Source organism: Rhinolophus sinicus, linkage group LG17, assembly GCF_036562045.2.
Source record: "Rhinolophus sinicus isolate RSC01 linkage group LG17, ASM3656204v1, whole genome shotgun sequence".
Taxonomy (NCBI): Eukaryota; Metazoa; Chordata; class Mammalia; order Chiroptera; family Rhinolophidae; genus Rhinolophus; species Rhinolophus sinicus.
In genome coordinates this window covers 17,066,809-17,081,594 of record NC_133766.1, presented here as the reverse complement: position 1 = coordinate 17,081,594, position 14,786 = coordinate 17,066,809, and the positions used below count along the sequence as shown (strand labels likewise).

At 36.9% G+C, this 14,786-nt stretch overlaps 1 long non-coding RNA gene across 1 annotated transcript in view; it reads right to left on the bottom strand.

The window, feature by feature from the left end:
• LOC141569358 (uncharacterized) overlaps positions 1 to 14,786 on the bottom strand; it is a 61,289-nt gene that overhangs the window by 35,994 nt on the left and 10,509 nt on the right. The window contains exon 2 of the long non-coding RNA XR_012492900.1: positions 11,162 to 11,258. This is a non-coding gene — a long non-coding RNA (uncharacterized LOC141569358). The remainder of the gene's footprint in view (positions 1 to 11,161; positions 11,259 to 14,786) is intronic.

Sequence of the window (14,786 nt, the reverse complement as noted above, 5' to 3'; positions counted from 1 at the left end):
GACACCCCTGCTCTAGTTCCTTATACAAATCATTCTTAATTTCCCTTTGTCTTTTGTCATTTGACTTTCATTTCCTGTTTGGGGTTTTCTGCTTTTATCACTCCGAACCTTTCGTACTGCCCTGACTCATTCCTCTTCTTGGTGGATTTGACCGAAGTTCCAGTTTTGGTGCCTTTTCCTTCATGTTTCAGTTCCTTACAGTCTATGTTTTACAAGTGAAGTTACCTTTTATGGTTTCCATCCCTTTTTTTCCACTGAAGGTTTTCTAATTTTTCTATATTCTTTATATATATATATACTTATCTTAAAGGGACTTCCTTTGGAAGCCTCTTCAAAAAGAATTATCTGATTTAAATACTGTAATGTATTAGAACATTTTACTGAAGAGGATTACAAATGCCTATAAGTTTTATTTTTATAAAGAAAGGATAAACACTGACAGAAAGAACAGGGATGGAGGGATGTGTCATCTTGCTGAGATGCAGGGAGCGAGACAGAGAGGGAGAGCTTGATGGCATCTACTCATGGTCTTCTAGTTGGAGAATTCTGGACTGTTTGTGTGATTTCAGTACCTAGAATAATAGAACTCAGAAAAAGAAATTATCATCACAACACGAAGTATGTTGTTAGGTAATTTTTGTTTTCTTGAGAAACAGGGACATTATTCTACCCAGTGTGCTTTTGATCCTTATCATTGGGAATCTAGGTTCTAAGTGGTTTGATGAACTGGCTGTGGCTGCGTAGTATATGGAAGCAAATCCTGGATGGGGAGCAGGAGACCTGGGTCCAGTCCTGATTAGATAACTAGCTGTAGAACCCTGGCAAGTAGTCTGTCTTCTCCGAGTCTGTTTGCTCACTAGTGCAATGAGTTGACAGGATTAGGTGACCTACCACTAAGGTCTTTTCATACTTTACAATTAGTACAACCCGTATTTTCCTTTTCCTATTAAAAGTTGGAAAATTCTCATCATTAAAAGAAAGCACTCTGGGATAAGGAAGACTATCAGTAACTACAGCCTTTCCATAGTTAGATCTTGGTAAATAATACTGCCCAGTTCCCCTATATTTGAGTATCAGCTATTTTTGAGAGAATGGTAAAATTATGTTGTAATGTTCCCTCCTGATTGTGATTTATCTGACTCAAATACCTTATTTAGAGGTTATCTGAACTACACTCACAGAAAGTAATGCACTTGGGTTTACGCTGTTGTTGTTTAACAGTTTTACAGCTTAACCTGAAATATTAAATGCCAAAAACCTACCTTTGAAAGCACATGCAACTTGAAAACAGCTTTTGTGGATGAAGAGATTATGTAGATATTATGCAGACTGTTCAGAAGAAACTAAGTGCCTGAGGAAAACTCTGACGCCAGCATTTAGAAAGCTACTTTGCTTTCTAAAAGACACGTAACTACAGAAGAAGACCTGAGAGCCTATATTTCCAGAGAATGAGTGTTACAGGACTTTCAAGTTGGAGGGGTCCTGATCATTTAACCTTCTACCAGCATGGGCATTCCCTCCCGACATTCCTGCCATTGGGTCACCCATCCTCTGCTTTTACAGGTCTTGTGACAGGGAGCTTACTACTCGCAATATAGATCATTCCATTGAAAGACAGCTTTGCTCATTGGCAAATTCTTCTGCAAATACTCCTTTGGCTACGTTTGATTGGAAGCCACTCTTAGCCACAAATGGCAGCATATGCTTCTTTGTTGTAGGTCTACCCCTTCCACGTGTGGCGTCAAGGGCAAGAGTATACACAGAGGACCACATGCTATACGTCTAAATAGTTGTAAATCAAGCTAACAAACTGTTAAGGAAAGCATGTTCTATATTTCTACCTTGACAACTACACCTTCATAACACCTGTAGTGATAGAATTGTGTCCCCCCCTCAAATTCCTATGTTGAAGCCGTAACCCCCAGTATGACTACACTTGAAGACAGGGCCTTGAAGGAGGCAATCTAAATAAAGTCAAAAGAGTGGGGACCTTATCCAATAGGGCTGATGTACTTATAGAGGAAGAGATACCAGTGGTATCTGAGAAGGGTTTGACAAGTGACTTTGGCAAGTCTTTTCTCTTGCCTAGGTGCTTCCTCCACTCAAATCCTCCCTATATTCAAAACAATGTCTGACTGACGGTGGCAGTGTAATTCACAAAACTTCCATAGCAAAGAGATGTGATGGAGTACTTCCCAGGGATGTGAATTGTGTTAGTCACTACAGCAGATGTTTAGGATTTACAGGCTGCCCATGTGTTCTTTAGTGCAGTGTGTGTGTGTGTGCGTGCATGTGTGTGTTTGCAGGGTCCCCTGAAGCCCAGGATCCAGGGCAGAGGGTGGGACTGCAATTTTATTTAACCCCAAAACTATGTCTTTCAGCCAACTCTATACTTGGATTATTATCTTTGTGTTTCAGAGTTGTCTTAGGATATGAGTACCACGTAGAGGTTCAGAATTTTTTCTTATACTTGAGGGTATTTCATTCAAGTGCAAAACACGTTTTATTGCACAAAGCAAAGAAGAATAAAGAAAGGAATAAGTCTTACATTGGGCAACAAGAACTGAATCACTGTAATTGCATCATAGTGCACACGCAAGTCTTTGTTTCATGCCACTTCCGTTTATCTCTGAGCTGCATTTGCCAAAAAAATTGGAAGTTAGATTCCAAAGGCAGAGCAAATACAATGTAGGATCTCCCCTCTCACCCTTCTGAAAGAAAACCTTATGGGTTTATCTATACGTAGGCAACTATTTTTTCTTCTACTTTAATATCATTTTTTTCCACATAAAGAAAACAATAAGTTGTACTAGAGATACTGATTCTTTTAGTTCTTCAAAATCTCCTCCTAACTCCTTTCTCCTAAAGGGGCTATAAGAACTATTAGGTTGGTGCAAAAGGAACTACGGTTTAAGAGGTTAAAAATAATTGCAAAAACCGCAATTACTTTTGCACCAACCTAATAAATTAATACCTGCCCTTGTTTTTTAAGTGCAAAAGAATATAAAATAAAGAGTAAAAATCTTTTTCCTGACTCTATTCCCAACCCCAGTATCATTTATCAGAGTCAACCACTGTTAACATTTTCTTATGTAGTTTTCCAGAAATTTTCTAGGTATGTACAGGAAATGTTGAAAAAAAAACATTAATGGGATTATGCCATACATGCTCATCCGCATTTTACCTTTTTAATAAAACATACAATTTATCGTGAAGCTATTTCCATTTCATCACGCATAGAACAAGCTTATCTCCTAAAGTTCTTTAAAAACTAAGTAAGGTAATTGTATATCATTACTAGCACCAGATCTGGGGTGTTAAGCTCTCAAAAAATGTTAGTTTTCTTCCTTTCAATAACAAAAGAATCAGATGGATTTATGATTGTGATTCTAGAGGATTCTATTATTTAAATGCAGATGTAGGTGGAGAAAATCACAGAATTACAGAATTTCTGAGGAAACCCCTCTCAGAGATTCCTTGATTTAGGTAGTAGATCCATAGCAACACCAAGCTTTGGCTTTCAGTTTGGTGCTCCTTTAATCCTTTTCCATTTCTAATATAATTTTGGTTTTTTACCTAGTGTTCATCTTAAAAATTAAAGCATATAAAGGTGTTCAACAATGGTAATAAATCAGTATGTGTATACTGCTCAAAAGAGTCAAGCTAGTAATTTTCATTTAGAGAAGGTAGCTCAAACCAGATGATATATGGTTTATTTGAAAAATATAAATTGTGGCAAAAAACTCAAAAGTATTACTTCTGAGAAGAAGGACTCAGGGTTTGGAGTTGAAAGACTTACGTGTTATACTGTCTGAATTTGTTTGCACATGCATTCATTTTTCTGTTGGAAAAAACAGGATTAATATACGAGGGCTGACAATTAAATTCATGAACTTGTTGCAACTACCGTGTTTCCCTGAAAATAAGACCTAGCCGGACAATCAGCTCTAATGTGTCTTTTGGAGCAAAAATTAATGTAAAACCTGATCTTATTTTACTATAATATAAAACTGTGTATAATATAATATAATATAATATAATATAATATAATATAATATAATATAATATAATATAATATATATAATATACGGGTATTATATTAATTAATCTTTGCTCCAAAAGATGCATTAGAGCTGATTGTCCAGCTAGATCTTATTTTCGGGGAAACAGGGTATGTTGCTAACCTTTTTTGATATCAGAGGGATTATTCATTATGAATTTGTACCAAGTGAACAAACAGGTAACCAAGTTTATTATGTGGAAGTGCTGAAAAGGCTGCATGGAAAAGTTAGACAACCTGAACTTTTCACCAACAATTCATGGCTCTTGCATCACGACAATGCACCAGCTCACAGGGCACTGTCTGGGAGGGAGCGTTTAGCCAGTAAACAAATAACTGTATTGGAACAACCTCCCTACTCACCTGATCAGGCCCCCAGTGACTTCTTTCTTTACCCAAAGATAAAGGAAATATTGACAGGGAGACATTTTGATGACATTCAGGACATCAAGGGTAATACAATGAGAGCTCTGATGGCCATTTCAGAAAAAGAGTTCCAAAATTGCTTTCAAGGGTAGACTAGGCTCTGGTGTCAGTGCATAGCTTCCCAAGGGCAGTACTTCAAAGGTGACCATAGTGATATTCAGCAATGAGGTATGTAGCACTTCCTCTAGGATGAGTTTGCAAACTTAATTGTCTGACCTTGTATGTAGGCTGTTGAGAATGTCTGGTGTCTTATGTTTAAAATGGGGTCCACCCCTCAGACCCTTTTAAAGTGGAGATCCAATGTGCAGGGGTGAACATCAAGAATCCAGAAGAGGGGCTGGCCCGATGGCTCAGGCGGTTAGAGCTCCATGCTCCTAACTCCGAAGGCTGCCGGTTCGATTCCCACATGGGCCAGTGGGCTCTCAACCACAAGGTTGCCGGTTCAACTCCCACAAGGGATGATGGGCTGTGCCCTCTGCAACTAGAAAAATGGCAACTGAACCTGGAGCTGAGCTGGGCCTTCCACAACTAAGATTGAAAGGACAACAACTTGACTTGGAAAAAAATCCTGGAAGTACACACTGTTCCCCAATAAAGTCCTGTTCCCCTTCCCCAATAAAATCTTAAAAAAAAAAATAAAAAAAAAAAGAATCCAGGAGAGTGCTCTAATGTTGAAAAGGGAACAGAAATTGAGAGTTCCTTGTAAAGGATAAAGGGAATTAAGAGAGGAGCTTAGCCCATGAAGCATGGACAGTGATTTTCACTTTACAGTTGTTCTAAAAAACATTGGTTTGTTTGTGAATAAGATAGAGAGGTTGGGTGCGGGGGGGGTGGGGGAGAGGGGTGATGTTAAAAGTGAAACTACTCAATTTAGTCTGACGGGAAAAACTAGGGAATAACTGAGTGGGCCAACATAATAGTGGTGTAGAATAAGGTCTTTTGTTCTAGAGACTAACTTGTTTTCCTCCTAAACATATGATGATCCAAGGACGCTGCCTAAAATGAGGTTAGGCAATCCATCACATGACTCAAAGTCAGCCGTTCAGACTCCCATCTGAAAAATGGAAATTCTGAAAAACTCGTGTTTACATCACAATGATATAGTGAAGGCACAAAAGAGCAAATCAAAAAAGAACTAAGGCTTCAGTTTGGGCAATGAAGCTTTGAGTGACTCTGTTTTGAGTGACTCTGCTTTGAGTGACTCTGCTTTGAGTGACTCTGTTATTTAAAAGTCAGTCAAAGCATAGAACCACAGAATTGGAAGAAATCTTAAAGGTCACCAAGCCCCCTCATTTTCCAGATGAGGAAACAGAGAGGGACCCAAGGACTAGTCTAGGTCTCGTGGCTGTCAGAGGACCTCCAGGCTTAGACTCCAGGTCTCTCCAGCCAGTGCCTGGTTGTACCACTGCTCTTCCTCCCACACAGTGTTCTGGGGGTCTGACGTTACCCCATCCTATGCCAACATCCTCCTTTAAAAATGATTTTATGTTTATCTTTTCCCTCTACTAACTGTACAAAATTGTAAAACCAATACAAAGGAATCATATATCTTTACTTAGGGAAGGTGTTTAAAGGACATATAAACTATGTAAAGACACTTCCATTATGAAAGTTGTGCAAAAGTTATGACTATCCCTCAAATCTTTCTGATCTGAGGTTACAGAGATGGAGGGTGTGGGAAGGTGGGTACCTCACTGAAACATTCATAACACACACACACAGACGGACCATGCCTATTCAAGGGTATGAAATAGAGACTGTGGGAGAAAGGATAAGAGTAAATAGAGCCTTATGATTCATTCCAAAACACTGGTGATAATAATTCACCTTTTGTAGTTATTTGCTAGTCATTCAAATTCACTCAATGAGAATTTACGAGGCACTTACTATGTTTCCTAAACTCTAAGGTTTCAAACATAGAAACCGTCTAGAAGAGGAGATGAGTAAGTAGAGGCAGCAAGCAGATTTGGTGTCACATGCTAACATTATAGTCAGTTGGTCAACTGATCTTTAGAAAGCAAAGATCTAAAAAAGCAATGTATTTGACCAGTTCTTTTTTTAAAAACTTCTTTTGTTAATTTTATTAATTATTTATGTAACAAGCGTAGACATAGCACTAACAATGTACCAGGCATGTTACAACTAAGACCTCATGTAATTCTCCTAACAACCTATGAGGTTATTGTACCCATTGGTCTTAGACCTAGGCACCGCAGACTGGTCAGCAAGAAGCTTCTTGCCAGCCTTGTCCGCCTTCAGCCTGTGGATTTGTTCCATGAGAATCTGCTTGTGTTTGAACACATTACCCTTCACTTTCAGGTACAGGCTGTGATACATGTGGCAGTCAATCTTAGATTCACGGTACCTTGTGAGCAGTCGGTGAAGAATTCTCATCCAGGTTCCCTTCTCAGGCACCCTTTCGCTTACCTGTGCCCACCCGTATGCCCTTCCTGTGGCCAAGGTGTTTCCCCAGTATTGAGCTCAAGAATGGAACGTTACAGGCTTCTGGATGATCCAGCCCATCTTTGATCAGCTTCTGAATCTGCTGATGGGAGTTGGCATTGGCGATTTCATTGGTCTCATTGGGGTCCAACCAGACCTTCTTTTTGCCACAATGGAGGACACCAGAGGCAAGCCTCTTCTGAAGCCTGAGCATACTCAGGGCTGTGGCCGCAGCGGCAAAAGGGAGGCTCTCTTTTTCTTTTGTGTAAATCCTATAGAAATATTTTTGTGTGTTGTGTGCTTGTGTGCGTGTGTGATTACTTTGCAACTTACATAAAATATTATACTTATGAGTATATTTTAAGCTGATAACAATTTAAGTTCAATCACATACAAAAACTCCATTTTAACTTCACCCCCACACACTTTATGTTAATTTACATCTATTTATCTTGTGTATCTTTTAACATATTTTTAAGTTATATTCATTTTAATACTTTAATTTCTTAACTTCTATACTAGAATTAAGTGATTTACCAATCACTATTACAGTAATACAGTATTCTGTATTTCTCTATATACTTACCAAAGTTTCATACTTTCTTATGCTATTATGTTGTTATTGAAGAATTCCCTTTAGCACTTTTTGTAAGGCACATCTAGTGGTGATGAACTTCCTCGGTTGTTTGTTTTTTGGGGTTTTTTTTTTGTCTGCTAAAGGCTTTATCTCTCCATTTTTGAAGGACAGTTTTGCTGATTAGAGTATTCTTGATTGGCTTTTTTTTCTTTTAATACTTTGAATATATCATTCTACTCCCTTTAACCTGCAAGTTTTCTGATGAAAAATCCACTGATAGTCTTATGGAGTTCTCTTGTATATGACAAATAGCTTTTTTCTTGTTGCTTTCGAAATTCTCTCTGACTTTTGACAATTTGATTATAATGTGTTTCAGAGTGGATTTCTTTGTTTTCATCTCTACTGGTATTTTTTGGGGTTTCTTGGATCATGTCCATTTCCTTCACCAGATTTGTAAAATTTTCACACATTATTTATTTTAATAAGGTTTCTGGTCCTTTTTCTTTCCCTCTCTTTTCCTTCTTGGATTCCCATAGGGCATATATTAAATCTACTTGGTGATGTCCGATGAGTTTCTTAAGCTTTCTTCACTCATTCTTTTTTCTTTTTGCTCATCTGATTGAATTATTTCCAGTAATGTGTCTTTGAGTTGGCTGATTTAGTCTAACGTTGAACCTCTCTAGTGAATTTTTCAGTTCATTTATTTTGTTCTTCAGCTCCATGATTTGTTTGGTAGTCTAATATTTCCTGTGTCTTTGTTGAATTTCTCACTTTGTTCATGCCATTTTTCTCTTAACCTCAGTAGGCATCTTTATGACAGTTATTTGAATTCTCTGTCACGTAAATAACTGTTTCATTAGGGTCATTTTCTGGAGATTTATCTTGCTCTCTGGAACACCTTTGCCTGATTCTTCATTTTCCTTGTCTCTCTATGTCGGTGTCTGTGCATGAGACAAAGCAGGCCCCTCTCCCAATCTTCATGGGCTGGCCTTGCATAAGAAAAGATTCCTATCATTCATCCTCACCAGAGATTCTGGGGGCCTCTACCAACTCTTTCCCTTCCCAGGGAGAAGCAAGAATCTGTGGTTTTGTCCACTTGCCCTGTGCTGAGCCAGGGGTGGGGTCACTATTGCATCTATCAGCCCAAATCACTGTCTGCACTCTTCCCCAGGTAGTTAGACTGCACCAGAGTCAACAGAGCTCCATGCCTGGCAAGACAGATTCTAGTTCTTTGGTCAGCCCAAGAGAAGTTGGGGCTCTGGACACATGGATTAATTCTTTCCCTCCCCAAGGGGTAAGTGAGAGGTGCTAAGCAGGAGGGAGGATCTATGATATCTACTAGCCCATGCCATTGTTTCCATTCTCCCACATGTGGCTAGATTATGCCAGACCCATCAGAGTTCCAAGTCTTACAAGGCAGAAGCCATTCCTCTGGGGAACCCCCTTGGAAAAGCTGGGGTGTTAGATGCTTGAAACAACTTTTTCCCTCCTCTGGGAGAAACTGGGAGCTGGGGGTGTCTCCCTGATTATATGATGCAGAGCTGGAGGGGCAGGGACTCTGGTGAGAGGGTATCCTGAATCTCCCTACTGCCTTTGGTGAGTCTGATTTCACATTTGCCCACAATGCAAGAACCTTTCAATTAGTTTCTGGATTTCTCACAAAGTTAATTTGTTCATGAATTGTTGCTGAATTGTTGTGTTTGTGGGGAAGAAGGCTCCAGGGCTTCCTACTTTGCCACCTTGCTGATGTCACTCCTGAAAATTCTTATTGTATAGAATTTTCTAATGTCAAAATAGTTTGCTAAATTTGGAAAAAATTTTACAAAGAAAAAACTCTTCATCTGTGATTATTTTCTCAGAAAAATTATTTCTAGATTTATGACAGTTCTACTTATAGGACTATAACATTCAGTACTTCAGAGACCACTGTTTATAAATCATATCAATTTTGAGAAAAACATGTTTCTGTTTTTTAAAAGAATGAAAAAATAACAGTAGTTATGAAAAATAAAAGAACTGGCTAAATCTAATTTTACGGCAATGCTAAATGTAGACTTAATTGTGAGGAAATATTATTTCATTGCATCTTCATTTAACATATGGTAATTACTTTAGGTCAAAATAAAAATGTTACCATGGACTCTATCAGGATAAGGCATTTTCTAGGCTTCGATTTCAAGTATTTTTTATTACAGACAACAGAAATGCTAGCATAGTAATAACTGACCTGTAAGTGGCACGCAGGGAGTTTATAACTTTGAAAAATAATCCTATTAATAAGCTTCCTGGAAAATAGCAGTTAATAATACTATACAAACTACTCTTAAGGTTTTGAATTTTAGAATGTCGGAGAGATTTAGCCATTTATGTGTAAATAAAAATATTCTATTAGACACAGAAGAGATAATAACACACAATTTTATTTTTCTAAAGGTTAGTTCAAAAGCCAGTTAAAAATATATTTCTTTCCAATCATTATTCAATAACTAGTGAACTAGTTATAGTGGCAAACACTCACTGAGTTATAAAAATTATACTTCATTTTCCATTAAGAATTATTATTAATGGAAAATATATCAAAGGAAAGGATAAAGGGTTGAATTTTTCAAAACTGAGAACTACACAGGTAGTACAATAAATTCTTATCATTGGTCGGGGGCATGATATATGATAGACAACTGAAAATTCTAGTTAGTTGTCCAAACTTTATAGCTTCTAACCAAATGCAGTCTTAATTATTAATATAAACCTGGTGGTAGGAAATAAATCCTTATGAAAGATTATTTCAGGGACATGCGATCCTAAATGTTACCTGTTGAAGGAACAGGGCCATCAGAAAGTTTTATATCTAGATTACATTCAGAATTAGATTAATAAGAGGGCCAGAAAATCCAGTCTAAAGATACGAAAACATTTTTGAAAATGTAGTGCATTAGATAGGAGTGTATTTACCAAGATTTTTTCAGAAATTAAGGTAGGATTCATCATACTTTGATGAGCCACTGGGGTGGGGCATGAGACCCTAAATGAACATGCTCCAGTAACCAGAGCTGCTAACTGCCTCCTAAGCAGGGACAAATGTAGTCAAGAGATCTTGTTTGGCTTTAAGGGAGCTACTGTGTGGCAAGAGCTAAATTGATCAGGATAATAGAAAGACTAACATGCCAACAGCCTCTAGCCTTCCATGAAGTTCAATGGGGTGCCAATTAATAATAACCTAACCAGCTAATCACATGCCCTTGGTTGACCTTGGAAAGTACTATAGAATTGCCTTCACTTAATGCTTGGGGCCATAAGGTACACTGTAAGAAACAGTCACATGAAACACAATAGTCTATTGTAGGGATAAAATTAAGAGTAAAAGATCCTTTCACAATATATACAATAAGTCTTTTGGGAAACAACTGCTTTGTTTTTTATCATAAGAGCATTATACGACTTACAACTGAGAACATTTTCCCTTTTGCTTTGGATGCTAGGAAACTTAACAGCCAGCTTTGCCATCCCACTCTTGAAACTGTAGAGGCTCACAGAATACATCTCTCTCTCTTTTTTATTTCTACCTTCTATTTTCTTATCTAATTTTTTCTCTCACCTGCACTCCCTCAATTTTTTTTATTTCAATCTTTCATATTATGAATATTTTTGAAAGTTACCTCTATTCCTTTGTAACAACTAGTTGGAGTCCATCATCTCACACCTTCCTCTTGGTTTATTCCCTCATTTTCATAGGTCACCCCCTCCAGTAGCTTCCTGAGACAAAAGCAAATGAGATGTAATTTTTTTGAGATCTTGTTTATTTGATATTGTCTTTATTCTATTCTCAAACTTGATAGTTTGGCTGAGCATAGAAAATTATTTTTTCTGTGCTCATTGGGGAAGAAAAAAGTGGCATTTTTTGTTTCATTATATTCATAATTTAGCTGCTCTAATACCATCATACTGGTCAAATTATTTAACATCTTTAGGAAATCAAAGCAAGCAACTTTGAACCACTGTTTTCTGAACTTTAATACTATGTAATAGATACAAATTAACAATGTATAAAAAGAAACTTTTGCATTCTTACTTTATTTTTCCAAAACATTTAGACACCTATTGTTTGTGTGTTGTTTGTAAAACTTCCTTACTTTTTCCCTTTTTTATTATAGGTGCCATATGACAAGGTGGCTTATATAGGACAATACTACTCTTTTTTGGTGTTTTGCTATTCATTCATTCATTCGTACAATCATTTATTCAATAAACATCTCTCCCTTTCTCAATTTCCTCATCGTTTCCTTTCTCTTCTGCGCTGCCACTCTTCTTTGTTTCCTCTGAGAAAACCCAATAAATGAAAACGTCTAATTAACTGAAAGATAAATTAGGAGAGTAATGATTCCCCTTTAGCCCACAGGCCAGAGCCAGACACCTGCACGTGCAGTCTTAAGAGACAGTTTTCTCTTCCACCATGGACACCTGTGGGATTAGGTTTTAAAGGAACTTCTGAAGATTTCAAGTTGAAAGAATTGGGCTGTGAGCAAGACACTGTGCCAAGTGCTTTAACCTCAAATTCCTCCTCACAGCAGTTCTAATAGGACATGCATTTTGTTTTGTTTTGTGATTTTACAGAGGAACACTGATACCCTGAGAAATAAATTTGCCTGAAGTTTCACAGCTAAATGACAAAGTTGGTATTCAAATTTAGATCCAACTCTAAAACTAGGATTTTCACCAAGTTGTTTTAACCTAGTATGACCAATACTCTCAATGTTTGAGAAAATCCAAGTTATTGTCAGATTTTTCTCTGCTCAGCCTGAAACCATTCAAATGAAAGAAAATTTCATTCATTTAACAAATACTTAGGCCTCTTTGTACGGAAAAGTTAGATGGTAATAAACAAATGATGAGGACATGGTCCTTGCCCTTAAGTTGCTTATTTCAGGAAGGCAGAAAAAAAATTCCACTTTTAATATTCACTGAAAAGACTGAAATACAAGCCAGCAAGAGAAAATGCCTTAAGGATTTAATCATATCAAGATATCGGGGGAGATGAACGTAGGGTGAAGAAACATGCATCATAAACACACATTGGGAGATGTGATAAAACATAATAAATTCAATCCTTCACTTTGTTTTGTTTGTAACACTTCTACCCAATCATTTTAGAGTAATATATTCAAAATCTTAAGTTTGTTTCAATTACATTTCCTTCCCTGTAAAGTTATAATCCAGTTTACAACAATGGCCCAAGGCCAGTGTGCTAGGCATCTTTTTACAAGTCTTATTTCATTAATTTTATTTAAAATTTTATTTTCAGGAAAGGAATTGACTACAAAGAGTCACAAGTGAACCTTCTGGGATAGTAGAAATGTTCTGACCTGATTGTGGTAAAGATTATGACTGTGTTTGTCAGAATTCATAGAAGTTTACACTTAAAAGGATGAATTTTACTGCATGTAAATTACCTCAGTAAACATGACTTAGAAACAAAACAGAAAGGCTGAAATCTTAACTACGCAGTTAAAGATAAAATAAAATTTAAAACACAATTTATGATTTAGGTGCAAAACAAATTTTCTTTTCATGAGAGAACGAGGTCTAGTAATTTTTTGCATTTATTTTATAATGCTCATAATCCAATTTGCAATCATACAATTCAATATATCAGTATCAATATTTTAAAATAGGGCATAATAAAAATGTTATGAGATTTTTTTAAAAATTAAGGATTTGTATGGTGATACCTTTATTATAACCATAATGTTGCTAAGGCAATGCTATGTATTTTTTAAAAAACTCAAAGAGAAAATTATCTAAGTCTGTTCAAAATTTTAATGATTTAAACTTCCATACTATTACCATAAATTCTGCTTACATAATATGCTTGTAGTTAGGGACAAAGAATTACTAGCTAGCGTCATTATTGATAGAGTTGATTGTGTCCTAAAACATAAATGTAACTCGGTGTCTTAAAAAGGCAAAGGAAAAGTAATGATTGTTTTTAACAAAACTAGGTTTAAAAAAACCAACACAATTAAGAACACAGGGAGGGTTAATTAAGTGATGTCTCTTCTTTCATACCCTGTTTTTATTCTACCAGACATACCCAAGCCAACCAAGTCCATTTAAATTAGGAGTCATAATGGAATTCCAAGTTCTGGAAACCCTGGAACAAATGTACTGTAAACAGAGAGCACTCTCTTGCCTTGACTAAAGTAATATAATTGTGGTAGATGTCACTGTCAATCAAAAAATACACACCTGATTTTCTTCTAACGTGGGAGAGGAGTATATTTTTACTTGTGGCTTTAATAAAAATACCCTTTAAGTGTCATGTTCTTGGTAAGTTAACTTTTAGAAGAATGAAAAATACCTTAAGCGATAACTTAATATCTGACAACTAGCTGTAACAATTGTCCTCTCCCAATGAAGCCCATCTTCCAAAACCCATCTTAAAATTTTCAGTTTTAAAAGCTAGACAGGTTCAACCGTATCTTTTGAGTGTCAATAAAATCTGATTTTGTCCATGTGTTTTTTTAATGTTCTCTAATGTTTTTATCCTTAATAATATATGACACTGAAAAAACTGTTAAAATCTGAAAGGCTGAGAAAGTATTCAAAGCATTACTTTACTGCGAATGAATATGTTCTGGATATTAAAGGACAACTAACCCACTAAGAACAAATGCGCTGAGGCTGTTCCTGAAAAAATTGCTGAAGAGGCGATATTATGACATCCACAGTATCTATGTAAGGTGTCCTAAGATGCAACACAATTGCCAACTAGGCAAAAATTACTTCAAGAATTTTTATTATTTCCAAAATTGTAACTAACTTAATAAATTTAATAAACAATATTTATTAAAAATACATAGGTCACGGAAGTGTTTTTGAATAAGCATTCTCCGGGAGGTGGGTTGACAAGTCTGAACTCAACCAAGTGAGGTCCCTGCAATGACAGTTGCTTCTGGTGGAGGGAGAGGGTAGAGTTCTACAATGACAGTGATGGCAGGTGAGAGTCAAGAATAAGCAATCAGAAAGGCCAGTGCTAAGAAGACAGAGCAGGGACGTTCCTGGGCTCCCTGAACTGTACCATCAGGGCTTGGAACCCTTCAAAGAGGTCAGCAAAGAGTACTGAACAAGGAGTCAGGTAGGATTTGCTGATGTGGGGTTAGTCACTTCAAAGGGTTATGTGAATAGAAAATCAGAAAGCTTGAAGTATAATTAGAAAGCTGGGGGAGAGACATCATCAAAATGGCGGCGTGAGGTGAGCCTCTGGAAATCTCCCCTGGAATTTAC